This window comes from Puma concolor, chromosome A1 (genome assembly GCF_028749965.1).
Source record: "Puma concolor isolate L17-30 chromosome A1, mPumCon1.1.hap2, whole genome shotgun sequence".
In the NCBI taxonomy this organism is placed as follows: Eukaryota; Metazoa; Chordata; class Mammalia; order Carnivora; family Felidae; genus Puma; species Puma concolor.
In genome coordinates, this window is record NC_141667.1 from 201,518,393 (window position 1) to 201,543,230 (window position 24,838).

The 24,838-nt window shown below is 33.6% G+C and overlaps 1 pseudogene; it reads left to right on the top strand.

Moving 5' to 3' along the window:
- Positions 1–22,719: 22,719 nt before the first annotated feature.
- Positions 22,720–23,107, top strand: LOC112860794 (small ribosomal subunit protein eS24 pseudogene; annotated as a pseudogene).
- The last annotated feature ends 1,731 nt before the right edge of the window (positions 23,108–24,838 follow it).

Here is a 24,838-nt window from a genome sequence, read left to right on the forward strand (position 1 = left end):
TTACTTAGTGTGCACTTTAAGGTTAAGAACTCATGATTATAAAACAGCAAAAGGCTCAGCTACTCTCTGCTTAAACATAAAGTGTTTATCATTTCCTGTATTCTTTTATTTATTTATTTATTTATTTATTTATTTATTCATTCATTCATTCATTCATTCATTTATTCATTCTTGAGAGAGAGAGCGTGCACACGTGCAAGCAGAGAAGGGGCAGAGAGAGGGGGGAGAGAATCTTATGCAGAATCCCGACACTCAGCATGGAGCCTGACCTGGGGCTCCATCCCACAACACTGAAATGATGACATGAGCTGAAATCAATAGTTGGACACTTCACTGACTAAACCATATATGCACCCCATTTGTATTATGAGTATTCTCTTAAAATACGTACTGGATGTTAAAGTTATACTGAGGTGCCTCAAAGGTTTCAAGAATGTTTCATATTTTAAATCTGTTTATTGCTCAATGTGCACATTTAGTCTTTCTTTGAAGGTTTAACACATTTCGAGTGATGGTAGTATTCACTTATGGTATTTTTGGTCATTATTTCTTTACATAAACTGTTTTGTGCTGTTTTGCCTGTTTGTACTTTATTATCACTTTATTCTTTAAAAGATACTAAGAACTGCTATTGTCTGAGATGTCTAAATTTATTTTACAGTTGGTTTTATTTTTTTTATTTTTCTTTTAATTTTTTTAAGTTTATTTTCAGAGAGAGAGAGAGAGAAAATCCTAAACAGACTCCGAGCAGTCAGTATACAGCCCTTCACAGGGTTCGATCTCACAAACCATGAGATCATGACCTCAGCTGAAATTTAAAATCAGACACGTAACCAACTGAGCCACTCAGGTGCCCATATTTGTATTTTAAATAAATATTTACCTGGAGACCTGACTACTCAGAATAATGACTATATGTTCTAGCTTCACAAATAAAGAAGTATGGTTAGGTGACTATATTAAACAGGGCTCTCTACAGAAATGGAATAGATAGGGGCGCCTGGGTGACTCAGTCAGTTAAGCTTCCCACTTTGGCTCAGGTCACGATCTCGCAGTTTGTTAGTTTGAGCCTCACATCAGGCTTGTGCTGACAGCTCAGAGCCTGGAGGCTGCTTCAGATTCTCTGCCCCTCACCTGCTCTCAAAAATAAATAAACATTAAAAACATTAAACAATGGAATAGATAATATATATTTATATAGATACTAAATATTTTATAGATTATATATAGATTACATGTATTATATTATAAAAATTATATTATCTATATTATATAAAATATATTATCTATATTATATTATCTATATTATATAAAATATTATATAATATGTTATATTATATTATATTATATTATATTATATTATATTATATTATATTATAAATATATTTTTTTAAGAGAGAGAGAGATTTATTATGAGGTTGGCTTAGGTGATTATGGAGGCTGAGAAGTCCCATGATTGTCTGTCTGTGAGCTGGAGACCATGAACACCTAGTGATGTTATTTATTCCAAGTCTGATGTCCTGAGAACCAGCAGAGTTGATGGTGTAAGTCCCAGTCCAAGGACAGCGGAGATGAGCTGAGATGGCTCAGTTCAAGCAGTGAGGCAGGTGAAAAAAAAAATCATTAATTCCTCATTCCTCCACATTTTTTCTATTCAGGTTCAAGATTGAATGATCCCCACCCACACTGGGGAGGGCAGTCTACTTTACTGAGTTCACAGCTTCAAATGCAAATTCCACCCAAAAGTATCTTCACAGGCACATCCAGAAATGATTAGTCTGGGCACTTTATGTCTAGTTAACATAAACTTTACCATCACTGTGATTAAGTGATTCATTGTTTCCTTCTTCATTATTCTGTTTTCTGTTCTATAGACCAAGGAATTCATAGAATAGAATTACTTCCCTAATAGCAGATGCCAAAAATATTTTAGGTTAAAAAGAAATATATATATATTTTAATATTTCAAGCTTTTATTTAAATTTCAGTTAGTTAACATATAATGTCATATTTGCTTCAGGAGTAGAATTTAGTGATTCATCACCTAAATATAACAGTGCTCATCCCAAAAAGTGCCCTCCTTAATGCCCATCACCCATTTAGCCCATCATCCCACTTACTGCCCCTCCGGGAACCCTCAGTTTGTTCTCTATAGTTAAGAGTTCTTATGGTTTGCCTCCCTCTCTTTTTTCCCCCTTTTCCCTATATTCATCTGTTTTGTTGTTTAAATTTCAAATATGAGTGAAAGAATATGCCTTTCTCTGACTGACTTATTTCATTTAGCATAATACACTGTAGCTCCATCCATGTTGTTGCAAATGGCAAGATTTCATTATTTTTGATGGCTGAGTAATATTCCATTACGTGTGTGTGTGTGTGTGTGTGTGTGTGTGTGTGTGTGTGTGTGTCTGTGTGTGTGTGTGTGTGTGTGTGAGAGAGAGAGAGAGAGAGAGAGAGAGTGTGCGTGTATACCACATCTTCTTTAGCCATTCATCAGTCAATGGGCTTTTGGGTTCTTTCCACAGTTTGACTACTGTTGATATTGCTGATATCATTAGGGTGCATGTGCCCCTTTGAATCAGTATTTTGAAATATCTTGCTTGATCCATGATTATTCCAAACTTTCCTAACTTGTATTTAAATGATGCATTGTATACATTCATATTTATGTAACAATTATAGCTATATTTTATTTCTTTTAATTATTAATTTGCAGTTATTACTTCATGAATTACATTAGGAATGTTTATATAATAAGAGTTGGGACATTAAAAGGTTTGGAATACATGTTTAAATTTAGAATTAGAAATGGATTTGAATGTTTCAGAGAGATACCATAAAGTCTATGAGAGAAGTGAAATAAACATATAAATGTCATTGTATCAAAGGGCCAAAAGAAATGATGTGCTATATATATACCTTCACTGGAGACACCACACATGATGGCAGACTTATGTCCAAAGAAAATAGAAGAAGAACAAGAAAGAGTGGGGGGAAAAGAAAAAGAAGGGAAAGAAAAGGGAAGAGGAGGGAAAGAAAAGGAAAAAGGAAAAGAAAAAGAGAAAGAAAGATCAGTCATCAATTAACACCAAGAATATGTGATAGGAATTTTCTTAGATGGTAAATAAAGTGTTATTTTGTTAGTGATCCAATGGTGGAATCACCTAATAGAAGACATTTCAAATAAGGGGATTATTTTCATTTGTATTAAGAAAAATAACCTGATAGGGGTGCGTGGGTGGCTCAGTCAGTTAAGTGTCTGACTCTTGATTTCGGTTCAGGTCATTATCTCATGGTTCTTTGGTTCGAGTCCCACATCAGGCTCTGCACTGACAGTTCAAAGCCTCCTTGGGATTCTCTCTGTCTCTCTCTCTCTCTCTCTCTCTTCTCTGTCTCTCTCCCCCTCCCCTGCTTATAGCACTCTCTCTCTCAAAATAAATGAATAAACTTGAAAGAAAGAAAGAAAGAAAGAAAGAAAGAAAGAAAGAAAGAAAGAAAGATAACTGGATATAGCAAGAAGATTACAAGACAATCCTTCAAAATGTTGGCATATATATATTTATATTTACAGAGTAGAAAACTCATTAGTCCCAAGACTTCTAAAGTTGAGGGGATTACAGTGTACTCAGGAAAAAGAATTAGTATTTATAAAGAAAAAAAAAGTAAAATGAATTCTGGGAAATTTGAAGTAATGACTGAAAAGCATTTGGGGATATTAAGTTCAGATACCTTCATTACAAACATTATGTATTATCACATTTTACATGTAAGGAAGTGTCATTAAATATGGATTTCTGGTTGTAAGAAACCATATTTTATTATATATTTTTACATGTTTATTTTCAAGAGAGAGCATTAGCAGGGGAGGGGCAGAGAGAGAGGGAAACACAAAATCCCAAGCAGGCTTCAGGCTCTGAGCTGTCAGCACAGAACCCGATGTGGGGCTCAAACTCATGAACTGGAAGATCATGACCTAAGCCCAAGTCGGACGCTTAACTGACTGAGCCACCCAGGCGCTCCAAGATTTTATTATATTATAACTTTTACTCATGTTTTTTCCTTTCCATTATTTCATTTCTTCTTTGTTCTCGCCCTTAACCCTCTTCCACTTCTTCCTTCTCTCCTTTTGCTTCTCCTCAGGACATTGATGTTCCTGCTTTTACTTGAAATCACAACTTATTTGTTCTTTCTTATTGGTACTATCTTAATTATTGTGTTTTGTTTCATTCTGTTTTGTTTTATGGTATGAAGGGCCTTTATTGTTTGCAACAGGAAGTAGAAGAGGAGGGGACAGACAGCTCTGGCTCCAGGGATGGCTCCAAGGACTTACTCTGTTGCTGTCCCCCAAAAGATTTAATTATTTTACATTATATTTACATCTTTAAACTTCTGATGGTAAAATGATACATAAATATCTTTTACTGAAATAGGTACCTTTATACAGAAATAGTGAAAACAACTGGCAGCAGCATGTCTTAGTGGAACAAAACATGAGCTTTAGAATTCATTTATTGCAGGTCATTAACTTACTCTTACTAGTCAGTGTTAATTGCTCTTTTAATCCAATCTTCCAAATCCCAATGAATACTTTGTAAAGAAAAGATGTTTTGCATGCTGGTGGGAAGACTGAAAATAATACACATAAAGCACATATAGCATTATGCCTATGCTAAATAAATAACTCGTATGCTAAAATTAATGTTACCCTATTATATCACGTATCAAAATAAGGTGAGATATTCCAAAAGTATTACTAAACAACAAAGGCAAAGTCATTTCAAAATACAATTAAGTAGTGAGCTACTTAAGGAAACACGCTACGCTTTTAAAGATCTGAGAATTGCTTTAAAAAAATCAAATTTTAAGTGAATAAATTATTTCAGTATATTCATTATATACGCAATTAAATAGATTCAACAAGTTATAAATTTGTGGTTAATTGTAACTTGATTCTAAACTCTTCAATAGCTTTTAATCTAATTCAGCCAATTATGCTGGCCATGTACTGTAAAATAATGCCAAGGGCTTTCCAATTATATATTGTATTACTTTGGGGACATAAATATATTACTTAGCAGAGATGAGTATCATCCTTTGGTGCACTTAATAAAATTCTTTTACTTAAATAAAAACAAAGTAAACTAATTGCCACGAAGTATATGCTATAATGTGTCAGTAACTTCTAAAATTAATTTACTTTTAAAATAGACTTTCAAAATGGGAAAAACTCTTTTAAAATTGTGCAACTTCTCCAAGTATTAAAAATTGACAAGGATAGATAAACCTCTGGGAAAATGCCCAATGCTTCTTACATTTCTACTTAGGCTGCACATCAGGTGGATTCCTAAGATGTGAGTAAAATGTCTATGCTGGGATTTCAAACCACTATGGCACTTAATAATTAATTGTTGTTGACAAAATGGGTGTCAGAAAAACAAAAAACAGAACAAATATCTTTTGTTTGAATCCCAGTCCCATTAAATCTTTCAGACAGAACTTCCTTTGTGGAAAATTTATAAATCCCATGTTCTCCTTTAAAACAGTAGGTGTCCCTTATATGAGCTATAAGTCTTGCATAATTGGGTGTTCTAGGATTCTTTCCAAATTTTCTATACCAGGCATAATTTTTCAAGAACACATCTGCCATAAGTAAAAAAAAAATCCTCAACAATTATCCATAAAAACTAAATCATGTGATTTATGCAGTGAAAATAATTTGACTATGGAACCCTTGCTTCATGGTGTGTGTGTGTGTGTGTGTGTGTGTGTATGTGTGTGTGAGTGTGTGTGTGTGGTAGTGTAGCAGGAGTCCCACTCTGCATTTCATCTATCTTTGAAAATAATGGGCATAAGGTAATTTCTATGAATTCTTTACTCATTTATTTATCGTAATTTATTCATGATGGTATAGGGAGTTCTGAGTGTAAACTCTCAACAACATAAAGTCACTATTCTTGATGTAGTGTAAAATAACCACTCTTCAAAACTGTAATTACACATAAAGCTGTAATGCAATCCACACAATTCTATGACAAGTAGCATATACTTCATGATTACTGCGTCATTCACTGCTTACTATCATTCTGCCATCACTAGGATGTTATTAGTCATTTTTTTGTGGGCCTGTATTTTCCCACAAATGCATGGTTCCGGGGGGTGGGGGGGGAGGGAACCTTATTCTCAATTTCTTTTACTATTTGGTTTCCTGACTTGATATTTTTTCTGCCTCTTACTTGGTAACTTAGCAACCAAGGCCATTTAATCCATAGTCAAATACATATAAGTGTGTATGTATATTAGAGCTTCGACAATGGTTTGAAAATTTCTTAAAAGTGCCAGTATTTTTCAAAGCAAGAAGTTAATCTTGTGCTAGCTCTGGAAATAATATAACTTCATATAATAATTTCATGTATTATACATATTTATGTAGGTATATATGCTTTATTTGCCATTCAAGAATAGGAATTATTTTGAACTTAAGATGCCTGGTTATTTTGACATGGAGAAACATAAACCTATCATTTGGTTTGTTTGGAAAATATTTTCTATTGACAAGAAGAAATGTATAAAACTCTCACTAAGTTAATACCTATGTGGGATTTTATAGCTTTTACTCTATTTGAGGTTTTTTATAATACTCATCTAATTTTAGCACGGTTCCCGTCAATGGCTGAAGTTTAAGGTTTGCTAACACCATGTTACTGCCAAACAGAACTTTTCCTCCCTTATTAACTAGGGCAATTTGAATATATTTTGGTAAGACTTCTCTATTTGTGTTTCTTTCCCTAAAAGGAGAAATTAAAAAAACAAACAAACAAAAAACCAAGACGTATACTTGGAACTCTTCTTGTTTTTTGAGGTGTCAGGAGTCTCGAATCTACAAAGAGTCCACACACTAAGACTGTTATAACCAAAAGGACAAATAATAACAAAAATTGTCAAGGATGTAAAAAAATTGAAATTCTCACATGCTGCTGATAGAAATGTAAAAGAGTTAGACACTTTGGATTACAGCCTGGTAGTTCCTCAAATGGTTAAACACAAAGTTGCCTTAAGATATAACAACTGTACTCCTACTTAAATTCCCAGAAGAAATGAACCATATGACCATGAAAAAAACTTGTACATTAATGTTCATAGCACCCTTATTCATAATAACCAAATGTAGAAACAACTCAAACTGACTAATGCATAAATAAAATGTGTTACATTGATACAATAAATATTTGGCAATAAAAAGGAATGCTACAACATAGATGACCCTTGAAAACATTATGCTACGTGAAAGAAGCCAATCACAAAGGTCTACATATTTTATAATTCCATTAACTGAAATGTCCAGAACTGGCAGATCTACAGATACAGAAAGTAGATTAGTGATTACCTATGACTGGAAGGATAGGGGACTGAGGGTAAGAGCTAAGGGATATGGGGTTTCTTCTCTGGGATAATTAAAATGTTCTAAAATTGATTATGGTAATGGATGCATAACTCTAAGAATACACTAGAAGACATTAGCTTTTAGACCATAAATGAATGAATTGTATGGTGTATTGATTATTTCTCAATAAAGCTATTAAAAAAAGAAACTTGGGTCAGGCAAAAAGCAATCTCTTCTATTCCACCTGTATTCTCGTTCCAATAGACATATAGTTTCATTTGAATATTTGTTACATTAGTAATTAAAGGTCTTGTTGACAAGTTTTAGAAAACAATTTTCATTTTTAGAAAATCCCATTAATTCCCTTCCCTTTAACAAGAAACCACCTGAATTATATAACCCTAATGGTTATGTACATTTGACAAATGTTTATGATTGATTTATTTCCAGAAGCATTTAAAGAGCTGTACACAGAGATGAAAGGACCATGTTTATAAATGTGGCATTATAAATGCTAATTTATTTTCCTTTAGAACAACATAGAAAGGCTTTTTTCCCATATATATATATATATATATATATATATATATATATATATATACACACACACACACACACAACACACACATATATAAACAAAGAGAAAAAAGAGAAACTACCAGAAGACAAATGGAGTATTATATCAATTTTCAAAATAATTATCTCTGAAATTTATATGAGCAAATTCCCAACACCATTGCTGACAATGGCTAACAGTTCAACTAAACTATTGTCTTGTGACCCAATAGGCTGGTAATGGGTAACTCAATTCCAGGAATTCTCAAGACAAAAAGACAATCAAAAGTGACAAATATATAAAACCACATACTGAGTTGATTGGCTCTTTACAGAAAATTTGTTCTCTGTCCTATTTTACCTGACAGAGACCAGATGGTCAGATAATCAAAACTAACTTAACTATCCTTGCTGCCACCAATGGGACAATAAATGTTAGCTTTATATAAAGCAGACATGATTTAACCAGATTTAGCATGTGAAAGCCCAAGTCCTTTATTGCCACACAGACCCAACAGGAGGGTCAAGGGAACACATCTTGTGGCACTAGTGTGGAGGAAGTGTACCATTTTTGTAACTCCAATGGAGAGAGACTCATGAGAGCAGAGTCTCCAGTGAAACCTCCAGAAACAACTAACACAGATATAATAGGGTAGGAAACAATGCAGTTGATATTTACTTGCTTATGAATGAGAATTATCATATGTGGTTTGACTGTCACCTAATAGAAGCAAAAGGGAAGGAAAAGTTTATACAAGAAAACAAAAATATAGGCTCCAGGCAGATGAATTTTTGTTTTTAATGAGTGTTTTGGGTATTTATGGTTTTCTAAGAAACCTTGTGATTTGAACTGTATGGGCACTGGGGTAAGTGTGATACCTAAGAAATGGCTGCTAATACTCTTCTTTTTTTTTTTTTTTTTTTAAATTTTTTTTTTTTTCAACGTTTATTTATTTTTGGGACAGAGAGAGACAGAGCATGAACGGGGGAGGGGCAGAGAGAGAGGGAGACACAGAATTGGAAACAGGCTCCAGGCTCTGAGCCATCAGCCCAGAGCCCGATGCGGGGCTCGAACTCACGGAGCGCAAGATCGTGACCTGGCTGAAGTCGGACGCTTAACCGACTGCGCCACCCAGGCGCCCCTGCTAATACTCTTCTATTGGCATCTTCATATCAGCTAATCCAGTGGTTATCATTACTTGTTTTAATTCTAATTGTAATTATTTAGCAGCTATAAATATAAACTTTATCCTCACTCCAAACCACCAACACATATATGATTCAAATTTTGTTATTCTCATAGATAGTGAAATATATTGCTTAAACGCATATAGATAGCAATTTTTAGACTAGGGATTAAGCTCTGGATATTTTACTTCTTAAACTGTATTATTTCTATTAAAATAATACTTATCCTGATTTCTTGATTTTCTATCACCAACTGCCTCATCTTCATTGTCATCACCAGCTTTATTTATATTAATAAGCCATGTCAATAATGATAAAAATATACTAATTAAATATCTAACACATCTTTAAATGAAACATTAGAAACTTCATAAATCTTCCCTAGGAAAAAGCAGCATATCTAGTGATGTGGGAAACAAAGGCAGAAGAAAAAAATTTTAAGTTTCCTTACAACTTACAGCTCATTGACAAGTCCTTGAGACAGAGAGTGTGACCTTCCTCTAGAAACTCAGCTGCCTCGATGATGACATTTTGCTAAGGGCAAAAGGCAATTTTGCTTAACATTTTCCTGACCTCCAGGATCCTGTAAGTCCACTTTAACATATAAAAGTGCCTTTGGAAATTTCCGTTCTCTCCACTCCCCAAATGTATGTTAACCATCATTCTCCAAGCATATAGCCCACTGGTATGTATCTAAAGGGTCTCATGACTGAGGTTTTACTAAACAGTAATAAATGACCTTTTCCTAACAATGGCTAGCCCCCTCTGGATCCTGGAAACCTTGCTTCCAAAATTCCTTGGAGGCTTGTGCTACCCCAAGCTCCCCTCTCAACTTGAAAGTATATAATCTGTCCTTTCTTCACAACCCCGGTGTAGCTCTTTTTGCCCTGGGTTTTATCACCATGCTTTAATAAAACCACATTTTGGCACTGAGGATGTCTCAAGAATTCTTTCTTGGCCCTCAGCTCTGAACCCCCACATTTTCCACATCATGTAGGACTGTGACTGTCTTATATATTCAGTAGTAAAACAAAGGGTTTTTACCCTTTATTTTGCCTGGAAAGAATTGTGTTGTTTTCTGTTTATTCAGATATTTGAAAGGATGGTGTATATCTTTTATGAAAGTTGGGGTCTGTATTACAGAGCCCCACTTGCAAAGATATCCATGAATTCACCATGAATAATTCTTCAGACTTAAGAACTGATCACTAAGGTTTTACACCTTTATCATTTAAATCTCTTTCTTGTTGAGCTGAGTTTTTCTTTTAAAATATCAGTACAGCAAGCATTTTTAAAATGTCATGCATTAAGCTTTTTATTTAATGTGCAAAGTGGAGTAAGAAATATCTTGACTGCTGATCATAGTCTCATGGCCAGGGTGCAATGTGTGTGTGAGAGATGGGCGTATGAGTGTAGATGGTAACCAAAATAACTTCAACAAATAAAGTGTCACTGTAGGCATCACTGTGCACACACAGGCACATGCACACACACATATGTAACTGAAAGTGACCGCGGGAGCTTTCCTAAATTAGTATCTCAGATACAGTTGGCATTAACTTAAAAAGGAAAAACCTGTTCTGGTTTCTAAGATTTTGTCTTCATTTATAGTGACACGGCTATGAAAATAATGATAATGCTCTACAATATAATCTGAAACACATTTATTTTAACAATGATACCTGAGTCAACCCTTCCTTTTTTAATCAACTGAGATGAATCAATAAATATCAATACCTTTATATATTATTATATAATTATTTATAGTTCTAGTATTTAAAAATTCTAAAATACACAATTCTGAATTAATATTAGTAATTGAAACATTGTTGGGGTGCCTAGATGGCTCAGTCAGTTAAGCATCTGCCTCTTGATTTCAGCTTAAGTCATGATCTCACAGTTCATGAGATCAAGCCCCAAGTTGGGTTCCTTGCTGACATCACAGATCCTGCATGGAAATCTCTCTCTCTCTCTCTCTGCCTGCCCTTCCCCTACTCATGCATGTGCACTTGCTCACTGTCTCTCTCTCTCTAAAATAAATAAATAAGCTTTAAAAAAAGTTAGAAAGTGGGGTGCCTAGGTGGCTCAGTTGATTAAGCGTTCAACGTCGGCCTAGGTCATGATTTCTCTGGTCCAGAGTTTTAGCTCCCTGCTGGGTTTCCCTCTCTCTCTACCCCTCCCCCACTCAGGATTGCTCACATGCGTGTGCTCTCTCTCTCTCTCTCTCTCTCTCTCTCAAAAATAAACATGAAAGAAAAAAAGAAAGAAAGAAAGAAAGAAAGAAAGAAAGAGAAAGAAAGAAAAAGAAAGAGAAAGAAAGAAAGAAAGAAAGAAAGAAAGAAAGAGAAAGAAAGAAAGAAAAAGAAAGAAAGAAAGAAAAAGACAGAAAGAGAGAAAAAAAGAAACATCATTTATTCCACAGTGTGGTAGTGAGGTTGTATCAGAATTACAGTAGGCAAAGAAATCATGTTATTATATTTAGAGGTAGAATATGAAGTTATCAAAAACAGCCATTGATGTTACTATTATTTCTCATTTTAAAACAAAATCTATAATTAAAAAATATAATCAATGAAATGACTATTGTAATAAATCTAAGAAATCTTGTATCTGTTAAAAAAAACTTTGAAAATGATGTAAAAGGTCACTTTGCAATGAGGCACATGAATTCTGCCAATTAATTAACAGATGTCAGAGTTAATTCCTTTTACATTTTCTGACACATTATTATAATACTATTAGCGTATATTTAAATCTGCATAGTCTGGAAATAACAGAATAACAAAGAACTGAATTCCATACTATGGAAGATTTGAAAAATTAATTTTTTTAAATGTATCATGGACACTGGAAAATGCTCAAGCTAATGATGCCATACACATTTTTTTAAATATTATCTTTTGATGTGTTACATGAGCACATTTACATACTATAATCAATAACAGGCTTATCCATAAATGAGCTATTATATGCTTAAGGAAAATATTCCCCTTATTCATCATCAAATATAATAATAACAACACAAGAAAAATTTTTCTGAGAACAATTTTCCCTCTCCAGGATTAATATAAAGAAGAAAGTAGGACTGTTTGATATTTCTACATTTTTATTATAGTTTAAGTTCCCTATGAAGATTTTAAAATTTTGGAAAGGTTAGGACTGAAGGATTAATATTTCTCTTTAAAGAATGTAAAAACACAGTATAATTTACAGTAAGAAAAAGCAATTTATAAAAATCATCTGTAAAAAGGGTTCTAATAGAAAAACTATACATTTTTAGTGTTATTTTACAAGTCTATATGAGATTGGACAACACTACTCCTCTGATCAATTTTGACTATTCCACAATTCTGTCACATGTATTCTGAGTGTTGTTTTAAAGGAAAAAGCTACTTCATTGTCACCTCTTCACTTTAGAGTGTGTAATTTTTCATGAACAAACATCAAGAAAATCACTGAGAAAATCAATAAAGCATAAACAATTTCAATTTTTAAATAATTTTCCAAACCAGTTGCTTCATGGCTTCCAAATCAGTGAACGAATCAGGATTCAAAACCATTATTCTTTCTTGAACAATTAGGAGAAATACACTAAAAATAAATAAATTAATTAATTAAACATCACAAATTCAAGAGTACAGACTGAATGCTTATATTTTTAATTTAAAAATTTCATGCCTTGTTGGTTGTATGTGTGTGCATGTGTATGTGCGTATGTTTCAAAAATACAGTGAATCTTTCAAGAGCAAAGCATTTCATGGAATACAGAAGAATTCTTCCCATGTTACAAGTATTTTCCAAATCAACATTTTCTAAGCCTGGAATTGTATGGAAACAACTTCAAGAGTGGTAACTTGCAATCTGTCAGTAAGTAAAATAGTGTAAGTGTCAAGAGCATGGACTCTGTAATTAGCCTAGTAGGGTTTCTTCCCTGCTGATACTTTTTAGCTATGTGAATATCTACAAGTTATGTTAACATTTCTGTGTCTCATTTTTCTCATCTATAAAATCAGGATTAAATAACAGTACCTACCTCATTGGCTTTTGTGAGAATTACATGAGTTTTCATGTGTAAAATACTTAGCCAGGAGCTTAATAATTGGTATTTTTATTATAAACAATATTTAAAATAATTATAAGATAAAAATACAAAAATAGAATTTTAAGTTTTAGATCCAGTGAAGTTTCATTAATCACATATTTTCATTAAACATCTGAAAATATTTCAATTTTTCATCTTTTTTCAATATTAAATAATGTTAGCAGAAACATTTAAAAAATCATGAATATTTTTATAAAGTATATGTATGTTTAAAAATTTTTTATATTGAATAGATTTAATAACACAATGATCTTTAATACATTTGCTACTAAAAAACACTGAAAAATTACAATTACCTTAAATTTGAGGTCTTAAATATTCTTATGTTCAGGTTTTCATATTTCTCAAGGGAACACAATTTTATTAAAGAATATTTTATGAAATGGTTTGCAAACTAAATTAATGCACTTATTTTTCCAAGTAAAAATAAAATTATATTTTTTGCTCTTGTAATCTCATCCAATAAATTCACTGAAGTAAAACAATAGGTCACTTTAATCCCTGAAGTTGCTATACACAAAAACTAAAAGGATGATGTGCATATTACTCAGTATTTAAAAATAAGTTATATATACAAAAAAGGATATTTGAAAGTGCATATCAATAAAAGAAGATTATTATTTTCTAAATTAAATTATATTATTTAATTCATCTTTTTTCCTATCATATTTAAACTTATGTTTTCTGCTAAGCAAATATCAAATACTATAGTGAGATTAGATAAAATTGCTAGGTTCTTCTTTCACTGAAGCATCATTCCAGAAAAAAATTATAAATCCAAATGAATTGATACTTGTATAATAGGGATCTTTATAAATCCCTACACATCAGTCTCACAATGAAGACATGTCACATTATTTCAAGACATGTGGGAAATGATTAATACTGTAGGGTTAGTGTACTTGAATTTTGTTTATCTCATCCATAATATTCATCTTCTGAACTTTGAAGCCTTTCTGAATTCAGAGAAACTTCAATACAAAAATTAATTACTGCTAGGACAATAAGGACTTGGCCACAGTAACTTTGGTGTTCAAATTAAAGATAAAATGATGGATTTTTCTTATTTGAAGTGAAAACTATTCACATGTAATTGATCAGAAAAGCAAGATCAGTTAGTTATTGGTGTAATGACTTCATTTTTATCTCACTCTTTTTCTATAGGAAGCTATGTTTATGTCTTTCTATGATCCACCTATCTTTTTCCCATCTATATATCCACGTTAACTTCTGTCGTAATATTAACACATACCAAAAAATGTTTATGCAATCCTGAATTATTCTTTGCAGTACCTTAAAATAATAGACATTATAATGCCCATTTCATCCATGAAGAGAGCTTGAATGTTTATTATACTCAGATTTCATAAAGTCTATAAAGGCAGATATATAATTCAAACTCAGTTATTTAAATTTCAGAGCTGAGTCTTTCAACTATATCTATGGGTACTATAAAATTAAACAATATATAGAAATTCAACAAAAATGAATACATTTCATGTTTTTCTCAGTTCTTTTATGAGGTGTCCAGTTCAGCCAATCTTTCAAATACATCCAAATATTTAATGTGAATATCCGTAATCTGAAAAACCCATGAGAATGTCAATGAGAGCAAGCGATGGCATGAGTACCTGCTGGGACTGAAAAGGACAGTCAGTTCATGGCAGTGCATGCCAAGGCCATTTCGCTGCCTTTAATTATCTTCCTTTGTCAAATAGTATTAGTCCACCAAAATGGGATACTACGACATAAGGATTTTGTAATCTCTATTTTCACATTAATTCCAATACTTCATCATATCATAGCATATAAATTTACCATTATAAATTTAACCAATGCCATTAGTCATTGTTCCCAGGAAACAGATTTGCATGAAGGAGGTATATTCTTTTTGGAAATCCCTTTGCTCACGTCCATGTCTACCTTCTGTCAGTTTTACCAAAAAATTTGTCAATGCATAACATGGGTCACTATTTTCCTATCATTAAATACCAGTTTTCTTACTCTTTCTTCAAGCTTTCATAATATTTTGTCCCACACTTTCCATCTTTATACAATAATATCCTCTTCATCTGCTGCATGTTCCTACCAACCCCTCTTATCTACAAATTGTGTGTTTTGCTGCCACAGCATTCGATCCCTGGTAGCAATATCTATATCATAATTATGCTGCATATGGCAAACAAGACTGCATCAATATAAACTACACTTATTTAGCTTATAAGTGTGGTGGTCATCAATTCTGGCAGAACTCCATCGAGTAAATTTTTATCACCTAAGCTAAACTGATTTGTATGATTAGTGAGGCTCACTACTGACTGGTTTTGGTTGGCTTTAGCTGGAAGAAATTTGGCTAGTTTGTCTCCCCATGTCCCTCATCCTCCAGCAGCCTAGCTCAGGCATGGTCTTTTGGTGATTTCAGACGCATAAGAATTCAAATAAAACCACGAAATGCTTTTTCAAGTTTTTACTTTGCTACATCTTTTAAGAACAAAGGAATTTATGGCTGACTGGCAGATTAAATGACGAAGGTCATGGATAAAGGGAGAAGCAAAGAATTGGGGACAGTTAAACAACAACTCTACCAAATGCAAATGTGGATTAAATACACACACACACACACACACACACACACACACACACACACATATTATGAACTCTCTTATTTTTCAAAACCTTCATGTAAATGTTTCCAGATGAACTACAAAATCCTTTAGTCAAGTTATACACTCACACAAAACCTGGCTGAATAGAGCTTAGGTTACATTCATTTTATACACTGATTCATATCTTCATATTATTATTTTTCATTCAAGACTATAATTGGAATGCCTATTTATTTAAGATATCTTCCTTGCCTCTCTATAGTTTTATGATTTCTCCAAAGAGTTACAACACATTTTAAGTTCCTAGCTATCTCTTTCTTTCTCTCCCTTTCTCTCCCTCTCACTCTTGCTGTCTCTCTCTCTCTCTCTCTCTCTCTCTCTCTCTCTCTCTCTCTCTCGTCATTGTTGTTGCTACTAAAACTGTACTATTTCCCCCACTATATGTTCATTTTATTATTTTGTTTGATAAGGCCTTATTTAATTTTATAAATGATTTAAATTTTAGAAATATCATTTCTTAACATTGTTAGCTTACATTAAGCTATCAAAGTATTGGAATGACCAATGTGGGAAGCTGTGAGTAGTTTGGAAGGTGTCTGGGTAATGGATCAGGAAGATAAGGATATTAGTCCCTGTGCTGTACAAGATAAATTTTAGCTTGATTCAAGACAAAACCCATGATAGAAAATCCAGGATAACAGACTAGAGCATCCCAGTAGATCATGTAAGGAAACAGAAGAGACTTAATACAAAATTTGGCATATGCTGGATTATGAACTCAGACATAGATTTGAGATGGCAGGAAAAATAATAAAATAAATAATGTTCATTAGGTATGTGCTACATTAAAAGTATTCTTATACATATCTATTAATTTAATTTTCATAATATACCCCACGAACTACTATACAAGATTGCATTGTTACTAAGAATGCACCTTTCAATATTGCTTTCTTGTTCCTTAAGAAAAACGACCCTTTCCAAAGGGTGTACAACTACATATTCTCATGTTTGTGGAAGACAGCAAGTGATAACAAGGAAACTGAGTTAAACATCCAAGTGTCTCCCACAGGACATTTGATATTAAATTATAATTTTTTTTTTTTTTTTTTTATCTTTCCAGCTGGTGAGGCTCTGGCTCCTGATCTTGTCTACATTAAGTTCAAATTTATGCCATCTTTTCCACTGGCAATTGCTAATCCTCTCATGCAGGGAGGGATATATGCATGAAAACTGAGCTTCTCTAAAAACACCATAAAGTCTCACAACTCCTACCCTTTATTACTTGCCTTTCCAACTTTCTGGAATTTTGTATCAATACACTTTTTTACTTTTTCTTAAAAACCTCTGAATCATTACTAAGACTCAGGTGAAACAGAACTTCCTCACTAAAATCTTCCCTGACTTATCAAGGAAAAATAAGCTGTTCATCTACGATTCTGTAACAATCAAACCGTATCTTTTTGCTTACTATGTTATGTAATTTCTGTTTGCAGCCATCCTCTCTAGAAGTTCCTTTATTTTCCAAGCTCTGCATCAGTCTTGCCTAGTACAAGTCCCTTTAACTTGGGGCCATGATGGTATTTGAGTTTGTATCCCCAGGACTTAGAATAGTTTCTGGTAAATATAAAACACTGAACAAACACATATAGAGTGAATTAATAAGGGAATCTAAGGGGTTTTCATTTAATTTTTTTTTTAACTCAGCAAGAGTTAACTAGCATAAAAAAGGGAGAAGACATTGTAATAAATTAACTTTTACTTTGTACACCCTCTTATTCATCATTATGGCAGAAATTAGTGAATTACATTACTTATAATTACCCAGAAAGAAAAATCGTCCTGCCTTACAACTGCTGTTGATTATGAATTCTGTATTCTAAAGATTCGTTATTCAAATATGGTATTTTTGGAAAACACAAAAATATGCTTCAGTATTACCTCACATCACAGGAAAGTTTTTCTACTCAAGTCATCAATAGCTTTGCCAGAAGAAATAGCAGATTCTCAACAGTACCTTCTGCTTGGTACTTCTCAATTAATTAACTTCGGAATGAGTGAAGAATAAATTCTCAAACAATATCAATGACTGTAAAATATTTTTTCCATTGAACATATAATACACTTATTCATCTTGCACATTTAGGCCGTCCCAGGCATTTGCAGAAACAGATGTTCCTGAGAGTATATCAGCATACAGACATCAATGTTATGCTTATCTCATATATGGAGCCTTAGTTTCTAAGCTAGTACTTAAATCAACATCACAGAATGTTTCAGTGATTTATACAGTCCTTCATTTCAGTAAAGTAGAAAACAGTCCTCAAAAGCAGCCAGCCATATAACAGACCTAGAGGTACAGAAAAACCACCAATAGATTTGCCAAAGAACCAGATGCTGTCTTTGGAAGAAAATTTCCCAGCTTGGCATCAGGAGTTTACAATGTCATCCAAATGATTCCTCCACACTTTGGAAGACAATATTTTCAAACAACCTAAGCACACAAAAACCCACTGGAATAGCACTAAAGCTAAAGCATAATTAGCCTTTGGAGACTAGAGTAAAGTATACAAAATGCAACTTAATATGTTTTTTTTAATGTAGATTAGAAAAATAACAAAAGAATATTTTAAATGCACCTTATTTATTTTATTTTATTTTATTTATTTGTTTTATTTATTTTATTTTATTTAAATCCAAGTTAGTTAACATATAATAATAATGATTTCAGGAGTAGAACTTAGTGGTCCATAACCTACCTATAACACCCAGTGGTTATCCCAACAAGTGCCCTCCCTAATGCCCATCACCCATCCAGACCATTCTGCCATCCAAAACCCCTCCATCAACCCTCAGATTGTTCTCTGCATTTACATGCACTTTAAGTGAAATTATGGTAGGGATGTGTGTTCAGAAGAACCAAGTGCATGTTAATACCAATCTTTATCTTTAACATACATAAAGTTATTTCTAGTCTGTTACATCTGTGGGGTATAACAAAAACAAAATCAGAGTTGTATCCTTACTGGGAAATTGATCCAGGTAACAGATAAGCTCCTGTGTGTGTGTTTGTGTGTGTGTGTGTTGTTTTATCTTTATATTATTTTTGTTTTATGATCATTATTCCAAAATCCTAACAAACTCTGTAAAACTCAGTTTACTATTTGAAAGAAGGAAGTAGAAAATACAAAAGCACACAAGAAACATTAAGTGAAGTTTTTACTTTTTTTTAATACAAAACCAGGTAGCAGTTAAACATTTAAGAATAAATTATTTCTCCGGAAATATTTCTCCGGAAAAGATAAGATCTTTTGATAAATACTGTTATATTGCACATAAATTAGAAATACCAAATTTTTAAGAAATATTCGTGTTTTTAAGAAATATTTGTTTTTCATTACAATATTTACGTTCTAGTAAAATATGTATAGAAATTGCATATTTATCTATTTTTATAAATGCATTTAAACGTACTTTTTTTTTTTGCTATAATGAGAATCACTTGGCTTTTATATGATCTAATTAGGTGAACTGAATCAATGTTTGGGATTTGTTGAAAATTTGGGAATATACTTTCTGTATCTCCCAAAGTGATATGTATGATTTTCTAATAATAGTGAAAATAAATCCCTTCAGAACATAGTTGCCTGAATTTTATTTCTCAAGGAATTAAAAATTAATTTCCTAGTACTGAAAATATTGGTTTATACAAATTTATTTTTGAAGCAATGTGAAAAGGATCATCCAAAGACATATAAAATTGATTCAGGACTATCTTATTTAAGAGTAATTTATGTCCTTCCTTTATCTCTACATGAAATTTGTGGATGATTTTATTTAAGATGCTTTTCATTAAACGGGGTCAAATTCCTGTGAACACAAGTCACTTAGGGGAACAAAACTGACAAGTTCCCAGGATCAGGACTTTTCAACTAGTTTATCAATAGTTGATTTCCTCAGCAGGTCATTAGAGCCTGCTGCACAGATATGAGCACATTTAGCAATGAAGTCAACAGACCTAAGAGCCCCATCCAAGCATCAAATGAAGAAAGCAGCCAAGAGCTTTGCACAGACACAGATGTTAATGCTAAAAAATGTATTCCAGACCTTAGCATCTGTGTACTTTATCTGTCAGACATTCCCTTTGTATGGCTCAGCTGCTGGCTCTGTAGTGGGACATAAAGGAGAGGGAGTATAGGAAAAGACTGAGTTGCATTAACTCTTTTCTATAAAAATACTGCCACAGTTTAATAATTTTATACTCTATTGTGTTAAATAATGGGTGCAGAGGTATTTCATGATTTATATTATGGAGAAATTAAGGACTTCTGTATTGAAAGCAAAATTCTGAGTTTTACATAAAACATATAAACAAATCAGTTCAAAGGTATACTTTTCTGACATCATCAAAATGTAATCAGGTATTATATTAATTACATCCAGCATCTCAAGGCCAAGAAATGAGGGAAAAAAGACCATCACATTTAAAAACTTGAAATATGTTCTTCAAAGAGTGTCTTTTCTAAAATTGGTTATAATTTTGAAGTACAAATGATTTGAGTATATTTACATCACACAACAATTTAACATAGTAATTTCAATACCATGCACGTACATTTTTGACTAACAAATGTTGCCTTACTTGGTATTCAATAATTTTTTAAACCTCACTATATCTTCTTTTTTTTTTTTTTTTAATTTTTTTTAACGTTTATTTATTTTTGGGACAGAGAGAGACAGAGCATGAACGGGCGAGGGGCAGAGAGAGAGGGAGACACAGAATCGGAAACAGGCTCCAGGCTCCGAGCCATCAGCCCAGAGCCTGACGCGGGGCTCGAACTCACGGACCGCGAGATCGTGACCTGGCTGAAGTCGGAGGCTTAACCGACTGCGCCACCCAGGCGCCCCTAAACCTCACTATATCTTCTAATGTCATGTTTCTTGGACTCAGGGCTCCCTATTCACTGCCAAAGCCATCGGGCCAGTCCTCTCCTGGATACCAGTAAATAAACAGTGGATAAGTAAGTCTACATTAATAAACCTTTCCCATGTTAAAAATTACACAGGAACAGCTCATTCCAAATTACTGCAATTTATAACTATAAGGATCTAAAGTGGACAACATTGCTAACAGGAACCAAAAGGACTTGATGGGTCCTTTCCTCTCCTAGCAATGATCATCTGCAAAGATGTAAATTGTCATGAGTGATGTAAAAGGTGACATTTTCAGCAGTTAAAAGGTATGAATATTAACTGTTAGATAATTAGTGGTCTATTCCCTCTATTTCTTACACTGAGTGTGTGTACACATGTGTTACTCTAATAGAAAAACAAGTAAGGCAGTTTGACTAAATGTGAGAAAAGGTGGTTGTATGAGTAAATTAAATAAATTATATTCAGACCTTACTATGTGACAGACCCTAACTTAAACATATTACATATATTTCTTACTGAATCCTTGAAAAAGCCAAAATGTTAAGTATGTTATATTCCTCTTTTCCTGTTAAGGAAATGACAACTTTGATCTAGCAAAGGCAACCCCGCTCCCAAGTAATGAAACTTGGACCCAAAGCTGTGGTGTGTGATTCCAAATTCTATGCTTGATCACAGTTTAATCTGTTGTGGACAAGTAAATGTTTAAGAAACTTCTCAAGGAGCAATGGGGAGAGCCCTGATTTCTAGCATGATCAAATTTTGTGTAAGTCCCTCCACCTCAGTTGATTTTAAGCTATCAAAGAGTCATTAGTGAATATGACATTGGGAAGAGATGCACAATTGCTCTGGGAAGCCAGTGCAAGCAGGGTCTAGAATACAAGTGCAACTTATGGTAATTTAGTCCTTTCTGAAGCCTATCAACTGGATAGAACAAATATCTACTGTGAATTCTATTTTTTAAAAGGCCTTAACTGCATAAATAGTTGCTGCAGCCCATCAGGGATGAATTTCTTAGTCCCTAAACTTAGTGTAAATGATTTTTTAAATGTTTAAAATTAAGCAGCATTTAAAATGAATTTTTCATGTAAGTCTAGCAGTAATATTTAATGAAGTCTTCATACTTATCCTCTTAATTCACTAAAACTGACACTTATCTTTGAAACTGTACTAACATTTGGCCAAAAAGTAAACTCTTTTGTTCACATTTTTCAACAATATACTTTGGGACTTACCAAACGGTCTATACCATCCTTCAAACATGTTTGACAGCTATTTGCTTTATGCATTATAATTCAATAAATGCATATTAATGATAATAGTAGTTTTAAATAAAGAGTTTCATAATCAAACATTTTTTATCTGATATATGCATATAAAAGTGAAACATTTTGGTCACTTTGTGATGGAAAGGTATTTTCGATAAACTATAACTCTAAACTTTATAAAACTTATAGACATCTCAATAACAATATATTCCCTGATATTTACCATGTGCCTATACATCCCCAGTCACATTCCTAAAGTCATTATGAATTAAGAATATTCATATGAATGTTCAAAAAATTTCACACATCTGCCAACACATTTAATCTTTTCAAAAATGGTCTAATTGTATACAATGGAAACCTTATATCATGGCTTAATAATATAACTTGGGGAAACTGTCACATAAGCCCTTTGGGGTCATCTATTGAATAGACTACAAATTAGCTAACCAGTTCCTCACTGATGAATTTAAATCATTAAGATGCTAATAGCAAGAAAAACTGTCTAAAATCATAAAACTTCTAAGAGAAAACATAGAAAAGAAACCTCATTGACACCGACCTTGACAATGATATTTTTTTGGGGTATGATCCCAAAAGCACAAGCAACAAAGCAAAAAATAAACAAGTGGGACTACATCAAAATGAAAAGCTTCTGCTTGGCTCGGCCGTCATCATGAATGACACATAACTATCCAGACCAGTAAGTTCATGAACACTGACTACTTCAGCGGAAACAGACGGGCATTGATGTTCTTTACCCCAGAAAGCAACAGTACCTAAGACAGAAATTCGGGAAAAATTAGCCAAAATGTACAAGACCACACACCATAAAGATGTCATCTTTATATGTGGATTCAGAACCCATTTTGGTGGTGGCAAGACAACTGGCTCTGCCATGATTTATGATTCCTGGGACTATGCAAAGAAAAACAAACACAAACACAGACTTGCAAGACATGGCCTGTATGAGAAGAAAAAGTTGTCAGAAAAACAGCAAAAGGAATCCAAGAACAGAATGAAGAAAGGCAGGAGGACTGCAAAAGCCAATGTTGATGCCGACAAAAAGGAGTAAAGATTCTTGGGGTGCCTGGGTGGCTCAGTTGGTTAAGCGTCCGACTTCGGCTCAGGTCATGATCTCACATTTTGTGAGTTCAAGCCCTGCGTTGGGCTCTGTGCTGTCCACTTAGAGCTTGGAGCCTGTTTCGGATTCTGTGTCTCCCTCTCTCTCTGACCCTCCCCCATTCATGCTCTGTCTCTCTCTGTCTCAAAAATAAATAAACGTTAAAAAAAATTTAAAAAGAAAAGATTCTGCAATGACTATCTGTGGTGATTGTGCAGATTTTTCAGGAGAGGATTAATAACCTAAAAACAAAAAAAATAAAAAATAAAATAAAAAACTACTACATAGCAAAAGAAATAATTAAAAAAACAAACAAAGGCAGGCAACCTACACAATGAAAGAAAATATTTGCAAACTATATATATATTTTTAATGTTTTTAATGTTTATTCATTTTTGAGAGAGAGAGCGAGCGGTGGGGTGGGGGGCAGAGAGTTAGGGAGACACAGAATCTGAAGCAGGTTCCAGGCTCTGAGCTGTCAGCACAGAGCCCAATGCGGGACCTGAACCCATGAACCACAAGATCATGACGGGAGCCCAAGTCAGATGCTTAATCAACTGAGCCACCAAGGTGCCCCGCGAACTATGTATCTAATAAGATGATAATATCCAATATATATGAAGAACTCATACAACTCAATAACAAACAAAAAAAAGCAATCTAATTAAAAAATTGGCAGAGGAAGTGAATAGACACTTTTTCCAAATAAAACATGCAAATGGCCAACAAGCACATGAAAAGACGTTCAACATCACTAATCACTGGGGAAATGCAAATCAAAAGTACAGTGAGGCATCACTTCACACCTGTTAAAATGGCTAACATCAAAAAAAACAAGAGATAGGGCACCTGGGTGGCTCAGTCAGATAAGGATCTGACTCTTGATTTCAGCTCAGGTCATGATCTCATGATCCTGAGACCAAGCTCCATGTCTAGCTCTGTCCTGACAGCATGGAGCCTGCTTGGAATTCTCTCTCACTGTCTCTCTATGCTCCTCTCCCGCTCCCTCTCTCTCTCTTTCAAAATAAAGATAAGTAAACATTTAAAAAAAAAAAAAAGACAAGAGATAAATTTTGGCAAGAATGTGGAGAAAAGGAAACTCTTGTGCCCTTTTGGTGGGAACATAAATGGATACATCCTATGGAAAATAGTAGGGGGATCCTCAAGAAATTAAAAATAGAACTACAATATGATCTAGCAATCTCTCCCCTGGGCATATATCTGAAGTGAGTGAAAACAGGATATTGAAAAGATATCTGCATGCCTACGTTTATTACAGCATCATTCACAATAGCCAAGATACCAGAACAAAGTAAGTGCCCGCTACTGGATGAACAGATAAAAAGATGCAGTATATTACAAACAATGGAAGATTATTCAGCCATGAGAAAGAATAATATCCTTCCATCTGCAATAACATGGACAGAACTTGAAGGCACATGCTAAGTGAGATAATCCAGAGAAAGATAAATAGAGTATGATTTTCTCTCTCTGTCTCCCTATTCCCCTCTGGGCATTTGTTAATTTTGTGTAAGGGGCAAAAATTGTGAAGACTTAGGTAAAGTGTCACAGACAGAAGAGCAATCTCATAGTGCATACAAACTAGATAAACTTTGGGTGGTCTCACAGGGCTAAAATGATAGATGATAAATAGGTAATAGGTAGAAAGATAGGCAAGTAGGT